We start from the raw sequence: 16,464 nt of genomic DNA, 5'->3' as shown, positions 1-16,464 counted from the left end.
CGATGGCTTCCAGCTCCTCTTGTTTGTTGCCCATACTGCGTGCATTAGTGTACATGCACTTCAAGTGGGCTGCTGATTTCACTCTTAATTCGGGATTTCCATCCTTAGGCTGATCTTTGGAGAGCCCAGTTTCAATCCCTTCCCCCTTCAAACCTAGTTTAAAGCCCTCCTGATCAGCCCTGCCAACTTATGGGCTATAGTCCTCTTGCTCTCCCTAGAAGGATGAAGCCCATCTGATTTGAGGAGACTAGGTACCACGGAGTTTGCCTCATGGTCAAAAAACCCAACATTTTGATGGTGACACCAATCCTTAAGCCACCTGTTGATGAGATGGGCCATATTACTTAAGGTTTTGTAGACCTCCATTGTGTCCACTCTAAACCACTCCAGCTGGGGGAATCTGAGGCTTTACAGCCATTTTTCTTTATAATTCTGTTTAAAGAACAGGGAATATATTTTTAATGATACTTTAAATACCTGACAATTTGTTTTATTGTTAAACACTTGATAATTTAACAAGTGCATCCATTGCAGTCTTCTGTTTGGGGAAGCAAGCAATGGGAGTTTTTATCTTTGGGATTCTTCTTTACTAAAATTTATTATGCAACTTTTTCATGGAGACACATTACTGTTTTCATTAATTCTTCATTTCAGTAGTTATTTCAAGGATTTACTTTTTCTGAAGGACTCTGTGTGCTTCTTCCTTATTGAATGTTTACGAACAGGAACAGACCTTGAAAGATAATAATGGTAAAAACATTTATGCAAACACATATTTGCATGAACACTTCTTGCCCATAAAAGTATTCATATTTCCTCTTCACAAACATTCTTGAATAGTGAGGAAGAATTCATGTATGTGGTTACAGAAAGGAATAAAAGTGGAAATCACTGCAAATACTGTCCAAAGCAATTGATGGCTTCTATGTGAATTCGTATTTTTAAATTGTCTTTTAAACAGCTGTATTTTTAGATTGAAAATGGGCAATCACAATTATTTATTTTGACCTACAGAACACAAACAATTTACCACAGAATCTCATTAATTATGACCATTTTACCAATCTGCAGTTCCCAGTATCCATCAGGAACTGCCAGGAACAATAATTCTTTAATGGGATAATATGATGGCTTAAAAATCTACAGTTTCTGAAAGTGTCAAGGAAGTTCTACTTCAGCAAACCACATTTTACATTCTAAAAATGTATCGAATTATATTACTATCAAGTATGCTATATACCTTTTCTAATGTGATCACTTACTGAGAGATATATAATATAATTTCATAGCTGGTGTTCTAAATTTTGATAGGGAGTTTGTAGTATATTCAAGGTACAGATAATTTGATTTGATAGGTAATGTAAGTAATTGAATAAGAAAAGTGAATCGGTATTGGAGATATGTGGGTAACTGAGTGAAGGATTAATATATTCTAGTCACAAAGAGAAATTCAGGCTAATCTGCACATTCACCTAGTGTATCTGTGGATTATTTGAAAGTTTTAAAAGCTGCATAAGTTTTATTCTGTGCTTACAACTGAAGGATTTTTAATCACTGTTTTTAAATATTGAATTTTTAGTCACTTTTTAAAATAGTCAGTCTTAACATTTACTATACACAGTTTTAAAGCCACATATGAAGCAGTCATAATAAAATCTCATTTTGTTTCTGTTGTAAAAGAGCTTGAAAAGTTAAATGCATGAACAGATGTTGTTATAGCCCAAAGCACTTATTCAAATCAAGAACTTCAATGTTGCCTCAGGCGGGGTCTATTTCAGTTTAAAAAGCATTAATTTTGTTAGTTATATTATACTTCAAAGATATTTAAAATTTTTAATTACAAAAATAGAAAAGAGATGGAAATGTAAAACTTACTTCAAATGTGTAACCCTGTGTCCAAGTTCATTAATTCTTCTCCTTAGCTAATGTTGGTACATTGGGCTGATCACCCCAAGGGACATATTTAGACCATTGGCATTCTTTCTGATATATAATTAGAAGAAGAGAGGGGCATGGAAAGGTTCTCCTAGCAATAGAGACTGAAAACAGAAAGTATTTAATTCAGAGAAAAGAAAGACAGAATGGGCCATGATAGTGAAGGCAGCTAAGGAACTTGAATTCATCTTTTTCCGTAAGAGGGAAATAAAGAGACTTCAGTGAAATAGAAAGGCAGGAGAATCAATGCTGAGAAGTGAAAACATTTTTGACACAATTAGCATTGGAGCTCTGCCACAAAGTAATATGGAGACCAAGATCTTATCAAGGTCAGCAACAAGCATTTATATTGCACAACGTGAAAGTCATGAGTTGTGATAACAAATGTCAAAACACAAGATCTGAAAAGGGACAGAGATACTTGTACTTGAGCACAGCTGGTAGCCAGTGAAGACTAAACTTTTTATGTGGGAAAAGGGAAGAAACTGGTGTCATTCAGGTTCTGCAGAAACATGTGCATTCCTTGGTCAGCATGCATTGTGTGTTACGTAACAAATTGCAAGCATAAAAAAAGACCCAAGACTGTGCTAAATTCACCTCACAACTTGAAGACTCATATAAAAATACTGATTGAATTTTCTTAAATTTTGGCTTAAATATTAGGGATAATGGAACAATAGTATTTTCTTCTTCTTGCAGTTCCCCAAATAACTACACTTGGTTCAGAGAACACTTCAAGGATGCCACAGCTTGTTCTCCAGACTGCTGTGCTTTAACCACATAGCTTTGTGTGCACACAGAGTGGTCTCAGGGTAGCCCACAAGGAGATTATTGACATGCATGTGTTTTCCCACCCAAACACTTTGATTGTACAACTTGTGACTTAGAGTTCTCACATCCTGGTAGAGGAACTCCTTCTGGCTTTGCTCACAATGTTGTGCACATTGTTCCACTAGTTCAATTACTTCAGTAGAAGGTAGGTGAGTCTAACCCAGTTTCACATCAATCAGTGAAGCCTTGAGGAAAACAGTCCAGAATGACATACAGGATGTTACACACTGTTCATCTGCAACACAACAATAATATCACTGTGTTAACATGTATATTTCCAGAGAGTATGCATAAAATAGAAGTTCATAAAAAAATCTTTGCATGCAAAGGCCTGTACATCAAAAATCTTCAAGATTTTTAAAAAATATTTGCTTTCCCTATTAAGAATCTGGAACTCATATTTGTCTCAATGTAGGCACAGTGAGAAATTTTGCTTCGCCTCATCAGGGAGGGACGTAAAACATTAACTGTTTCAGACAAATCTCGTGTTTCCCCTGTCTTGGTTCCTTGTATACTTACATTGTATTTGTCTAAGTGTAATTTGCTTGCATTTTCAAAGATCAGTATAAAAACATCCTGTGTCTTTTTACTTTTACATGATGAAAAGATGCCATAGTTTTAATAGTTTATGATAATTCATTACACTTTTTTGTTCATGGAATGTGATTATAACTTCAGTTATACTTATGATAAAATAGTGTTATTCTATTTAATTCATAAAATGCCTTTGAATTTGTGTGAACGACAGAAGAATCAAAGGCCTCAGAACGCAGTACTGTGCCATGATTACATGCTTGTTCTAATATAAAATATTTGGCTAATTTAGTATATATACTTTATCAAAATACAAAAAGTGGACATTATGTCTGACTTTGAAAACAAACAGCAGACATATTTTATGTTCATTACTTGGTTTCAAGTCACAGGCACTTGTGTAGGTGTAAAAGCATGTCAGAAATCTGTTTTGCCTATTATGATCAACAGTAGCATCATGAAAGATTAACTCCACATCTTTTATAGCTGCTGAGCAGTCCTGCTGGCTTCAGTGCAAAGTATTATTCAGCTGAACAATGAGTGAAAAACTTGGAGTTGACTGCGAAGTTTTGGGACATCCACAGCTAGTATAAACCAGAGTAGTTCTAAAATCAATCGAGAGCTGCCAGTTCAAATCCTGATTTCTGACTTCAGGAAAACCTGACAACCAATACAATAAGTTGTAGCAGTAGTCATAGTAGTAGAGGCAGCAACTACTGTAGACATTACTATTCCTATTACTACTATTCTTATTATTGTCTTGTTCTAAAATAAGATTGTAAATTCTACTAAGAGAAGTACTAATTAAAGTACCACATTAAAGCATATTTCAGTTCATAAAATTTTACACAGACTTCACTGAAGACGGGACTACTATGCAGTAAATTTTAGCTTATTAGCAATAATCTCACTTTTATGTAAACAATTTATTAGTTAACCTCCCCTCAGAGGTCTCTGTCTCACAAACTAAAACCTGCTGGATTAAGTTGTTAAGTAAATCCCTCCAAGGGAAAACAAAAAATAAAATCAAGTACAAAAATAGTAGTAAGAAATTCACCCTGGAACAAATGGATCAAACTCTGCTTATACCTAGACAAAAACCAAAAGTTCAAGAGTGGCTCATGTGTAACTCAATCACTCTCTATGATCTCTCTGATTAGCTGAAAACATTGAAAAGAGCAGTCTTCATAACACCTCACTATGTTCTTTTTCCTCATCCAGGAAACAAAGACGTAATTAAAAAAAATAAAAATATGGGAGATAATAAAATATAGGAGAATTCCAAAAATATAATATAGAAAGGTGAGCTGTTTGAAAGTGCAGCGCAAGTTGTTTAGCTGGTAAAAAGGATGAGGACATTCTCTGTTGATTTGGAACAGGTCACTGAAATGCAGCGAGTCAGGTTAAGAGCTGCACTCCTCATGCTGTGGGATGCTGACCTAGTTAGGGACAAATGCTACAGCTCATAGGTTGTATTGAGGCATCTTTCTGCATTCCTTCATTTTCTTTTATGCCCAATTAGCCCAGCCCTGGGTCACTGACGTATTTTGGAACAATTTCTTAAGGTGAACTCAAGTCAGAATTGCTTATGTTACAGTTCTTGGCTATCTTCCAAAAACTAAAACCTTTGTCTCCTTTCAGAATTGTTATTCATTAGAATAGAATAGAAAACAGTATTTTACACTTGACAAAATGAAATCTGTTGCATTTATCATGTACATTCTTTTCTGCCAATTCTATGCCTCACAGAAAACCAAATAAATTCTGATCTTCCAGTTGACTATGCTCAGAGACAGACACAGGTACATGCATACGCTTTAGCCCAGAAAACCTTTTCTCCCCCTTTCCTCGCTCAACATTGGTCCTCATTTGTTTGGGGTTTTTCTTCTGAGGCAGGTTTTCACAGAAGTGCTCTTATTCATGGTTTGTCTTCTCTCCATTCTGATGGTGCCTGTAATTTGTATGTGGCACAGTTTGCTTCCTTCCACTCAACAAGAAAATTATTCAGCTCTCAGGTTTTGCAGAACTCTGATAGTTGATCGAATGCCAGGACCACACATGTTCTAGCCCTGGGATCCTGCACAATCCTCACTCTTGGCAGGCTGGGTCCTAAAGTACCATGTGCCTGGTAAGGTCTATTGATTTTCAGCTGTGAGTCAAAAAAGGTGGTGTTAATTATTTCCAATACTATCTCAGGACTGTAAATAACTAGTCTGTTCCAGTCCCATTTCAATAGTATTTCTCTTTCTACCGGGTGAAAACATGAGGTCAATGCTGTGGACTGAATATTTCTGGTTTGTCCCTTTTTGTTTTCATAAGTTGAAAGAAACATTTGGCCCTATATCATTGTTAAATGTTAGTAGAAACTAACAAATTACTGTGTCACTATTTAACAGTCTAGTAGATGCAAACTGAATTGAATATCCATTATGGATATGGATAATTTTGCACAAATCTCAAGTTACATTTTAACAGTAATTAACAAATACAAGACAATTCATAATGTCAATGAACAAAAATTCTGTGGGAAAAGATTTTTTATACCTATGGAATATATCAAATGTAATAAATGTAACAGAAAATAAATCTAATTCAATTAAGTATTCTGAATAACACATAATAATAAAATAAATCGCCACTTCTCCCTCCAGTCATAAATGTCCTCTATATTTAGATACATTATCTTAATTATCTTTACATCTGAATTTTAAAAGTATTCTATATATAGAAAAACCATTTACAAGATTTGCTTATGAATTTTCAGTTATTTTGATATTATCAAGTTTCTTTTGATTTATTCTGCAAATTGTCTCGCTATCCCATTAAACTCATGCCTAACCTCAGTTGACACAATTCAGTTTATTTGTACCATATCAGTTTACACTGTGAAGAATCTAATATGCTCTTTTATCAGCCACTAATTATATTTTTAGTCCAAAAGAAGCAGTCTTTAATACGAGATAAAGATGCAAACACTAACAGACTTACTATAGCAGTTGCAAGTACCGTTTATTAGAGTTTGGCTGACAACCTTTTATAGTACCTATTATCTTGGTATTGAAATGTTTTCCAGTGAAATCACACCTGCCTCATAATGTGTAAAGTAGATTCAACAATGCTTTGCTTTCCTGATAAATGTGGCTTTATTGGATGTTACTACCTCCTTCCACTGGAGGCCAAGCTATTAAAAAAGGAAACACAATCTGAAGCATAGCTTCACCCACATTTCAGTAATGGCTTTGACAGGTTGCTCAACAAAAATCCTGTGGATTTTGTGTCATTTAATTAGTACACAATGTTTTGTAAACAGAGGCAGCAGTGCACATGGCTTCTGTTGGCTCCCAGTATTTGTGTAGTGAGTTAGACACAAATTTGTCAGTAGGAAGCCAGCTCCAGATTCAAAGGCAATGACTGATGTAAACACATCTGTAAGGGAATAATTACGTCTCACTGCCCTGAGAGATGAGCAGTTTCTGTCCTACAACCATTTACTTCTGGGGTTTGACTGAAGCTAGTGAGAGTTTTGCCATGCAGTAGAGAGTGGGCTCAGACCAGAAAGGGTGAAGGGTAGTAGTAAGATGCAGAGTATGGCTAAAAAGTATTTACATGGATATTTCTTTACTCAATATATTAATATCTCTCATATTATAGGAGTGCACTTCAAACAGTTATCTGGTACATATCACAATAAAATCCTAGGCCTATTCAAGATACTGGGACTGCATGCAGACTAAAATGGCAAAGTGGTATAACTCTGTCCTGTCCTGTTGTGGAGCTCTGCTGTGTCCTCAGGACCAAAGTCTCTGACCAGCCATACTCCAGCTCCTGGTCTGCGGTCTGGATGCCAAGAAAGCAACATGACTGGGACAGCAAGGACCAATGACATTGCAATCACTCCACCCTTTGTGCATCCCTCCAGGTAGCTTGTATAATCCTGTACCTGAGTCCTGACTGGAACTGTTTCAGTCTGTGAACCCATATCCCACACCAGGAACAATTTTTAGGGAGACAGTTAACATTTTTACATTGAAGACAGAGTGAGCTGTGACTTTCCCTGTCATTCGGATCTCCATAAGGAGCCTGTTTATACCATATTTTTTAGTAGCTTCTATATGTGCACATACTCATGGAGTGAATTTTCTTGTCTAAAGCTTTTGCAAGAGAAGTAGGCAGATGCCTTTCCCAGGACCTTGCTAGGAATAACATGTATGGCACTTATAACAATTTATTTTGTGTACTCTACTGTTTTTTTATTTGCTGCTTTGCTTTTACATTCCACTCAAACACAACTTTGAGCACAGTCCCTCCATTCTACTCCCTCTTTGTGGTTGCTGCTTGTCCCTGCTTCTGTTGAGTCCTGGTGATTTCAGACCTGGAGGAGTCCTCCAAAGAGGAAGTTAAAGTGGGGAAGTAGCCTTTCTACTCCATCAGACCATCCCTACAGCCTAAGACAAAGAACTATGGACTCATCCCCTTGTCCTGTGTGTATTCTCAGGTACAGGAACCGACAAGCCTTGGTAACTGAGAAGTCTAAGCATTTTGGTCTGGCTCCTGTACGAGGTTTCCCTGACAGGTTTCCACTTTTACAAGAAAAAGAAGTAGTATAATATAATAAACAGGGCGGGGGGAGGGACTGGAAGGGCCAGGAGTTCTCCAAGGGTTTATGGGGGAGATACCATGCAGAGGAGCATGCCAGAAGGTATCCAGAATGAACATGCCCCCAAAATCTGCACTTTTAGATTCAATAACAACCCGCATAAAAATACAAATATGTTTCAAATTCATATTTCATCCTTGGACAGTTTTCAAAGTTAGTCTAATAGAGTAAAGATCTGAGATACGTCATTCAATAATGTTAGATTATATCGCACAGTGAAAAGAACAAATATTTAGTAACTGAACAGCTAATTGTAAGATGAAACAAGGGTCTCTTCTGAAATGAAAAAAAAAAAAACAAACAAAACAACTCTGTCATCATCTAATAGGGACAATAACATGATGCAGGAGTAGGGGTGGAAATTTCAATAATTCTCTTCCGTCACTTGACCTGTAATCTTAACTACGTTTTTACAAGGAGATATTTTTTTTGATCTTCTCTACACTTCCCCGTAACTTGTACTTGAAATGAAATGTCATAAAAATGGGGCACAACTGCAAAATATATACAATTAACCTGCAGCACCATCACTCCTAGTCTGGTAGCAAAAATATCCTACTTTCCTCTCCGTGGATCAGAAAGCAAAGGAGAGATGCCCTCAGCATCTGGCTTTACAGCTACTTGCTGCCAGTCAGCAATGCCATAATTGACAGCTTCTGGGTTCTGTTCCAGCTTTTGAAAGACACCATTCTCTGATATTCTTTAACACTGGTAAAACAACATACTTTGCCTAATCTCAGCCTCTGACTATTTTGTCTGCATGTTTCGAATGAGATTTTGCTTGATGCATAAACCTACTGTGGACAATTTCAGTCTAAATATTTCAGTTTTACCCAAATCATAAGCAATTTAAAAGAATACTAGACATCTTTAAATTTACAGGGGATGCTTTCAGCTCAAATGCCACAATCACACCCACCTCCCACAAACACATATATGTATATATAGAGACATATATATAGCCAAACAGCAAAAAGCAGATCTTGTTTCCCTCCACATAATTTAAAACTGATCATTGTTAAGATTGCAAAATGTGGACTTCACTGCTTTGCAAAGCCTTGACAGTGATGGAGAAAGACATGATCAAAAAAAAAAGGCAGATTTTCAGTCAAAAAAGATTACTTCTAACAGAACACTAAAGTTCATTTTATCAAATATTTTCTATTAATTATGCAAGTTCATAAAATTCCCTTAATAGCCTTTACTTCTTTTATTGCAAAGTAATATACTTACAGCTATCATCCATCTTCATTCTGAGTTTAAAGAATAATGAAATTATTTTTACATAGCAATTTTTTTCTGAACTGCTCTGCATATTTCAGCACTACAGTATTCTAAACAGAAAAAAAAAAATATTTTAATAAAACTTTACCTTTATGGTCACAAAAAGTAGGAAATAAATCATAAGAAATTAGAAGTTTAAACATTTTCTTGGAAGATGTCTGTGACTGTTTTCATAAAGGGGTCAAGATGTTAAATTGCTTACTAATAATTTCTGCTTAATATTGATCTTTAATGACATACTTCACTGAGGTTTTCTTTTTTCAAATGGGAATGTGTGTAGGATTTATTGTACCACACACAGATTTTTCTTATGGCATAAGCATGCATTAATTGGGGGACAACAAATAAACAAACAAACAACAATTTATTCTTCTTCATTTTCCCACATTTCAGCTTACATCCTTTGAATTGAGCATATACTTCAGCCTTTTCCTAGGTGAGTGAAAAAACCCTGGCTTCAGTGCATGCATATATACATATAGACACTTGGTTGCAAGGCACGTTGTACATTGCTGACTTTAGGCTCTTGTTACAAGAGGCATCACATCCCATTATTTCTTTCATCAAGTTACCCAATATCCATCATAAATGACAATATGGATTCATTTTGATATTCCAGGCAAGGAGAAGGACAAAAAGAACAAAGGTGTTATCAGTTAAAGAGCTTTCTACAGAATGCAGCTCTAAAGAGTCTTCAGTTCAGTGTTTTCCTTCCTGCAAAATGTTGTGGAGTCCTATTTATTAGCTCTGGAAATGACAGAGGAATCTCAGCCTAGGAAAAATAAGCTCCTGGCACTTTGCCTTTATAAGTGGTACTTCTGAGCACACTGCTGCAGCATCATGGCCTCAGTAGCTTTCCTTTTTAGCTATGATATTGTAGGTAGCACTTTTGGACAGACAGCAGTATAAGTCTGCTACTTGCCTGGAATAAGAAATTCATAGTGTGAAGTAGATTTTACCATCTCTTGCCTTGCAGTATAAACCTGGTCATGATTTCATTTTGAACTAGTGTACTCTGAATCTTTATAAGCGCTTAAAATTGAGAGCTTGGGAAGTTTTAACTGCACGTACGTTATTTAGGAAAAGGGAAAAGAATATGGCCAAATTATCCATATGCTTATGTTAAACCATACCTTTTAATTGTATTGTAGAATGTCATTGAAATCTGCCTTTAAAATTTGCATACTCCTTGGGTGTCAGATGTACCCTGTATTTTATACAAAACATTAATATGCTGTCAGAACTTTAGTAAATTAACAACTCTCTACAGCAGAACAAATGTCTTGCTGTAAGGGATTGTGAATTTCAGCTTACTAATATCCCTGAATGCTATTAATTTCCCAGGAAGTGTTTGTATTTCACACAATGGCCTATGTGAACCTTTCATTCTGCAATATCAGAGATTTGAAGCTTTAGCTGTAGAGATAGGCTTTAAGTGTCTTGGCAGAGAATGACCATTACAAATATTTTAACCTTTTTCGAAAGAAGCAAAACGCAAAATGGAAAAAAAAAAAAAAGCTAGAGAGTGAGCTGAAATGTCTGTTCTGTCTCTTATCACCATAGTCAACGACAACTCATAAGCATGTTCAGTACAAGCAAAAGTATTGCAAAGACAGAAAACACGGTTTCTTTTTTCTAAAGTTGATTTACTTGCAGCCTCAGTGCTGAAGAAAAGCAAAAACAACAAAGGTCTTTACCAACATTAACACAACATCTCTTGTGGAGTACTAGCTGTGTACTACAGTAAAACTATACTAAAGTTTCCTGCAGTAAGGGTGTTGGGGACAGACCACTTACAGTTGCTGTTTCTGCCTCCTGTGCTCCATGATGGTGTATTATTCTGCATCTTCATTAACTTAAAGGCATCATCTTTCTACATAACAGATTTTTTCAGCCAAGACCTCTACTAGCAGTGAACTATTTTAAACTTTGTTTTCTTTAATGTCTCTGGTCATTGGTGCAGAGAGGTGTGCTAAAGATAATGACTTGCTTTGATAGGCCTGACTTTTATTCAATGGAAGATAAAAGAAGAAAAAAGAGGAAAGAAAATGGGTGGTGAAAGAAAAGGGGAGGTAAGGTAAGGAGGATGTGACTGAAATAATACCAGCCTCATGTTCCAGGTGTTATTCAAGACTACAAGCAAGCAGGTAGCACTGAGGTTGTCTTTTCTGTCTATCTCTCTTGACCAGCCTTTTCGTAAACCTGTTAACTTTCCATGTTAGCAAAGCCCCAGGGCTCTCAGAGAAGACCTCATTGCTGAAGCTGGGACATGAGATCTGGATCTAAAAGTTAGGCATGGTGTCTGTAATCATAACAAACCTTGGTAAATCCTGTTGCTTGCCATTCCTGTGATGGTGTCTAAAAGTAGTAGTGGACACAGTAATCTTTCCTTCCCCCAGGTTAATTACTAGTTAGGTCTATTTGCTAACATAACAATTCTGATCTGTTTCCTGATGTCATACTATTTTATTTTTATGTCACAGTCCTCTGATTGCATAAAGAGGCATTTTTGTTTGCAATATATTGTTCTTCTGCCTTTTAGTGTTTCTGATTAGCCCATGCTACTACTATGTAAAAAGTTATATTGGATGCTCCTGTTTTCGAGGCCACAACTGAAAAGATACTTTTCATTCCAGAAACCACAGCTCCTGGTTGTGGGAATGTTACACCTGAATAAACGTGATGAATTTCAGGTTACTCAGAAAAGAAAGGGCTGCTTGGTGGGTAATCAATAATTGCTGTTACTCCTAAGCTAATCATTGACATGGCAACACAAGGTTTCAAAGGAGTCACTTGTGATGATCTCTGTTCTTCTATCATCCTGGAAGTCCTCACAGAGGCTTGCAGTAGATGCTATTTACCCTCAACTGTCCTAATGGAAATTTCCAGTCTCGATAATGGATGAATATGGTTATCACTGGGAATTACTCCCCTTTCCTAAGTGGTGCTGGGGAGCCATAGCTCTGCTGTACCCTGCCTGCCGGTAATCTTGCAACAGTCACAGAAAGGGCAAAAAAGTGAAAGGGAGGACCTGCTCCTCCTCTCACCTGTATCCTGCTACCAGTTTCTTAATATGCTCTCCTGCTGAAGAATCCTGTTTTACTCACTGGAGAAACAGTCGAGCAGAATAGAGATAATAATAAAAAGTGGAAGCTTTTTCAAAGAAAAATCCCAGCAAATATTTTATGTATTTTTATTCCTCCCTCTCTTTTTTTATATTTTTTGTTTGTTTGTTTGTTTGTTTTGAATTGAAGTATGGCTCCTGGACATTCACTAAAGAACCTATATCTGATGGGAAGAATATTGTATTTTGCAATAAATGAGCTAGCAAATGGGAAATTATGCCAAGAAATCGAAAGATAATGGTCTGTAAGCACAATAAAGATGGACACTGCAATAATGGAAGCCAGTTCTAACCAGTTCTAACTGCAATAATGGAAGCCAGTTCTAAATTATTCCTTAAACTTAAACGGTTTCTGGGTACTACCAGCTCAGTCTTCTGGGGTTTCTCATGGTTAATTTTAGCCACTCTCAGTTGCATAACCGTTCCTTTTATCTTGTAACTCTGGAGTCAACCTGAGGTCAAGCTTCATCTTGCTGGAGGCTGATATGTAAATAAGTGTGAGATGGTGCTTCCTAATCTATATTCTTTGGAAGATCAGAAACAATACTACATGCTTTCTCTTCTGTCCTTTGCTTCACAGTACACTACTTAATATACAATTTATTTTTTGAAAATATCTGTGATACTCCTTGAATACATATTGTTATTTCTAACTTTGTTACTGTAGTGAAAAATGTTTCTGTTTGCTGAATCACCAACGATGCTGCATACTGTGAATATACTGCTGATATGTAGCACATTAAGATATCCATTACATACACATTAAAATAATTTTATCCATTAAAACAAAAAAATCAAAATACTCTTTTAATATTGTGATGTATGGCAATGGCAATTAAAATCCCAGTGTGTTTCATTATGAGTAGCAAAACAGAATTTAACAATCTAGCAAAGTGCTGGAAAGATCTGTTTATTTCTAGAAACCTTCAATTAAATATGCTATTTAAACTGATAAAGAAAAGGAAATCATGCTACAGGCACATCTTCAAAAATCTAGGGAAACGATCGATTCTCTAACAGGGAAATGACAGAGCAAACCAATAATTTTCAAGATGAGGAACATGGCAAAAATAAGAAAACATCTTTTAAAGCAACTTAGCACATAGTTAAAACAATCATCAAGAAATCCAAATCTTTTAACTTGAAGCCTTTCTGTTGTTTACAAACTTAGCATTCAGAAATTTCACTTTCAATATGCAAGTAGAAATGTCACCTCCATTTTTCTCCCTGAATGTTATATAAATCATGAAGTTAACACTTCCAATTTGGTAAACAAGGCAGACAGTTAGCAGTTGCTGTTGTGATTGATGGTAAAATCATATGTAGGCCCTGGTCCTTTAAAGAAATAAACATGTTTTCCTGAGAGAAGAAAACCTGAGCTCTTTCTCCTTCTGTTCAGCATTTTGCCTCTGTTTCTGAGTAATGTTCTTAATGCTTCAGGATCTGCATAGCTGAATGGGAGGAGATGAACTTTTAGAAGGTGTGGTCTTCCTTAAATGCATATGATTCTATCCAGTGCAATAATGTATGTAAAACTTTCATCTTGCTTAGAACTGACTTGCTCTTACAATGGACAGCATTTTGCAGTTATTTGCAGCATAAAATTCTGAAAAGCAATCAGTATACATCAAAAGCTAATGTCTTACTTATTTCTGTTCTTTCTCACAATTTATGACTGGTTAGATTAATTCTGCTTTTACCCCTTATTCAAACAGAAGAAGAACTCTAAGGGAAAAATCCCTCTAGCTTTAAAAGGGATTGCTTTCTCATTCAAGGAATTTAATAGAAACTGCTTGTTTTTATTTTTTAGTTTTAATTCTCTGTCTTGTTGAACCCGTCCAATTTCCTTACCTGTACGTGTGCAAGTGTGCCCATGTTTAGTGATGTGCTTAGACAGGATCAACTTGAATGCAGAGCCTGCAGGGCAGTTTCTCAAATACTTAAATAAGTCAGAGTTTAAAAAACATCATCTAATAGACTGTGCTGAAGTGAAACATAAGTCATGAACTTAATTTTTAATTTAAAGGAATATTTTAATTTTTGCAACAGTCTATGTTACCTTAAGGTACATCAGAATTTTTCTCCCTTAATCCCACCAGTGAGAGAAGAAGGAAACGGTCTTCAACTTCCCTACACTGTTTAGATGCTCATACTTCACAACACCACACACTTCCCTGCGCTATGCAGAATCATTTCTACATAGATGTGGAGTGAATACAGAACTGAGAAACAGCATTTTCAAATGCTGCAGCTGGGTAGGACTAAGGACAATTGATCTTTGTTATGAAGCTCGATGCTCATACCCATGTACCAACATAATGAAGCCAATTGTGTTGTTTCCCCAGCCACATTACTGGGTTTAGCTGAGAATGGATACGGGAGGTACAAGAAAATTTGTCAGAGCTCTCATATCTGATATATACTGAAATAATTTCCCAGTGTTTCCCCATATGTTATTATTATGTATCATTTCAATTAACAAATTAGGAGTAACAATTGTTTTCATAGCAATATCAGATACCTGGTATCTTGCATTTACAAATAAGGCATGTACGCTTTTGGTAGCTGCAAGTAAAGTTAGAATTTAGACAATTTTTGAAAGATTCTTTACTTAATTAGCTTTGAAAAATCCACACTTGTTGACTTTAATGATCACACATGTAAAATGGCATACCTAAGTCTGACAGACATTCTTTGTCTTTATAGCCAAAAAATGCTTTCAGCCAACCGGAGAATGAATAGGCATTTGATTTTCTGTGAGGTTTAGTTTGTTTCTTCTTTTCTGGAGAAAAGAAATTACAATATATTTTAACGTAAAATGAAAATTAAAATAAAATAAAATAAAAAAACAACACCAAAACATTTTATTTTGTTTTAGAGATTATGTGTTGCTTGACATTTGAAAGTATTAAACTGCAAAATTATTGCTTGCAGCATCTATAAATATTTCTTGCCCACTAGGTTTCCATGGCAACTGTGCTAATTTATTCAGAGACCTTTGCATTTTTTTTTAATTTAAGAGAAACAATAGTATCTGTACTAAAACTGTTCCTAGGTTTGACATTCTGATCCTTTCTGAAAATAAAATGTGTCATGAAGTATTTTTAGACATAAGCTACATTATTACACAAAGAGTGGAGAAGACGTTTAAGATGTCTTTTGCTAGATTTATCTTGTATAGGTTTTTTATGTGTAGCTATAGATATATACACAATTAGCCCCAGAATAATGGTTCAGAACTTGAGAAGGTACTTCTATTCTCAGTGCGTCATGGCCTTTGAACTATCTCATGTCCAGTATAATTTCAGAGTCTACACTTTTTGAACAGTTTCAGTTAACCTATTATTCTGCTTTACAATTACAAAAAAATGCCACACACCCTTCTTTACATTTTCAGAGCAATCTAGTGTCTGTAATCACTCTTTGCCTTTGTTTTCAATTCTCTAATATGCCTGATATTTGAGATTCAGTTCTGAGAGAGGACTAGCATTTACATAACATTTGTTTAAGTATTGTACAACACACATGCAAAATCATAAGAAATTGTGTCTGTCCTTAAGATCTGATCAACTAATGACATAGACAGAGGAAGAAAAGGCATAGCACAAAGACATTCACTTCTCTCTTCTTTCCTTGAAAATGTTTGCAGCATTAAAGACTGTCGTAAGTGGTGGCTCACAGCCAACATAGAACACAGGACCAGATTCCCTTTCAGATACCCGTATTTCAGAGCAAATGCCTTCTGTTCATGGTGTTCATCAAATGGACTTTAAAAATGTTTTTCCCTTTAGTCAGCTGTGTGCCACATTGGGAGGGCATCATTGCAAGCCTTGTGCAGCTGTTCCTGATTTCACATATACTCTCTGGCTATGCAAGGGAATTCAGCCTCCAAAACTGTTGACTAAAATCTTTGTGAGAGCAGCAAAGTCCCTTTAAAAGTTAGGCATTTATCTTCTGAACATAAATAAGAGTAAATTGATAGGTGTAAAAGGAATAACTTTTATTAATTACACTACTTTATCCTGAGCTCAGAATCAAATTAAAGGATTCAAAATGTTGTTGCTTTTTTATAGCCATTAACATAATGCTGTTTATTTCA

General features: G+C 35.8%; 1 long non-coding RNA gene across 1 annotated transcript in view; it reads right to left on the bottom strand.

Annotated features, from left to right (window-relative positions):
- Positions 1-487: 487 nt before the first annotated feature.
- Positions 488-16,464, bottom strand: part of LOC110357830 (uncharacterized) — a 51,127-nt gene continuing 35,150 nt past the window's right edge. Inside the window, exon 5 of the long non-coding RNA XR_010472194.1 lies at positions 488-3,001. This is a non-coding gene — a long non-coding RNA (uncharacterized LOC110357830). The remainder of the gene's footprint in view (positions 3,002-16,464) is intronic.

The sequence above is a fragment of the Columba livia genome, chromosome 4 (genome assembly GCF_036013475.1).
Source record: "Columba livia isolate bColLiv1 breed racing homer chromosome 4, bColLiv1.pat.W.v2, whole genome shotgun sequence".
In the NCBI taxonomy this organism is placed as follows: domain Eukaryota; kingdom Metazoa; phylum Chordata; class Aves; order Columbiformes; family Columbidae; genus Columba; species Columba livia.
This window is presented reverse-complemented; position numbering and strand designations above follow the sequence as displayed.